Source organism: Nicotiana tabacum, chromosome 20 (genome assembly GCF_000715075.1).
Source record: "Nicotiana tabacum cultivar K326 chromosome 20, ASM71507v2, whole genome shotgun sequence".
In the NCBI taxonomy this organism is placed as follows: Eukaryota; Viridiplantae; Streptophyta; class Magnoliopsida; order Solanales; family Solanaceae; genus Nicotiana; species Nicotiana tabacum.
Window position 1 is genome coordinate 144,741,931 of NC_134099.1, and position 2,049 is coordinate 144,743,979.

Sequence of the window (2,049 nt, forward strand, 5' to 3'; positions counted from 1 at the left end):
TTTTTTTTAATAACTCTCAATAAAAAGACGAATTTTGTTTTCATTTTTTTTTTAGAAAAATTCCGGCGTGGTTTTGACACTACTTGGACATTGGTTTTATTTTTCCAACATAAGTAATCATTTCCCCTACGCTGCTATTTTCTCTTTTTTTTTTAGGAACCGGTCGACATGCGGAACCGAAGCAAATAAATGCACACACAGATAGGAATGCAGCATGATGGTCTTTTCATTTCAGGTTGCCTGTCCTAGACGGACCCAACCCCTGTGTTGAGTCCCCTAAGTCAAATGCAACATGATGCAAATAAGCGTTCCTATTAGGGATCCGGCATGAAGTCAAGTTATTCTAGGTTCGTAACCTGGGTATTTGTTCTAGACCGTGTACCCGAGCGGACAACTCGAGTCGAGGAGGGGGCTACGTACCGGGGACCCGCGAGATCGTCCGGCTTTGTAACTTGTCCGACCTCTTTCTTATTTCAGATATTGACTCTAACAGAATAGGGAGTCTCGACCAGCGAGCTTCTCCCCGGAGGTAAGAAGAGAAGGGTTTCGGCATAGTTTATATACAGTTCAGATAATATCAAAGCGGTAAAAGACGACATTTAGCACGTTATGCAAAAACATGTAATAAAGATCAGATAATAAAGCCAAATATAACAATTATTCTAAGCTCGAATTCTTGAACCCTGACCCTGTGGTTCTGGGTCAACATCCCCAACAGAGTCGCCAGAGCTGTCACACCTCCTTTTTGCGCGCCCGCCCCGAAGGATAAATGCGCGAGGGGAGTTTTTCCAATTTAAGTGACAATATTCGAAATGGGATTATTTATTTAATTCAGAGTCGCCACTTGGGAAAGGTTTGGCTTTTGGTGTCCCAAGTCACCGGTTTATCTTGAATCCCAAATCGAGGAAATTTTCGACTTTTCCGAATGAAGTCTGCGAACCAGAAATTCTAAGTAAGGAATTCTGTTGACCCGAGGGAAGATGTTAGGCACCCTCGAATCCCGTGGTTCTAGCACGGTCGCTTAAATTGTTATAATGGCTAAATATCTGATTTAAATACATGTTGTGACTTATGTGCTTCTTATTAGATTTAAAACCGCTTTTATTATTATCATTTATTTTTATAGAATTGCAACGTCGCGAGAATGCATCTCAAACCACGGCACAATCAATGCACCCGTAGTTGTTAACACATTTTGACTCCGTTGAGATTTGGATTTGGGTCACATCAATGTGCACCCGAATTTAAGAATATAATTTACTTAAACCGTGCCTGAAGAGTCTAGCGCGTTATTATTTGGTGGAAGGCCGCGAGATTCACTAAACGGCCTAGCCTGAATTCTAAAATGTTTATTATGGTTATTTACTGAGGGGCCCGCAATTTGCATTTTTATTTGGCGAGGCTCGTCTCATTATTTTAGAAGGGTGTCCTACAGTGACTACATTTCTGTTACGTTTGTCCCTAAAACTAAAAGAAAAGGAACATGCTAATTTAACTATATGCTTTTGCCTAATCCGGATTCTTATCAATTTTCTGATTAATTATTTACAAAGTGGAGGGATGTCATAACTTGTGAAACATACTTTAATTGGACAAAGAAATTACATTCGAGATTGACCCAATATTATACCTGTGTCCAAACATTTCTTGAATTGAATTTAACTAGACTTATTGGGGATGAATTAAAGGAATTAACTACTAGGCGTTGTTACTAACGGGATTTGAATATGATCTTATGTACTGCCTAACGAGACCCAGCAAAAAGACTAAAATAAAACAAGTCAGCATAGTATAAGTTTGGAGTATCCATACCCCGTATTAACAAATAGCTACAAACTAAAACATGAAGGACCAAGCTCAGACGAGTATTAGTTAACATACATTTTCGTACTATTGAATTGGGAACTAACAACTACACAGGCCCATTAATATACCATGAATATTACAACAAATAACTTTGAACTTCTTCAACCTTTTTCATTTCATGCTTTCAAACTGTTTCAGTTACATCAATATGGGACTTGAAATGTGTACCTGGAAATACTGAAA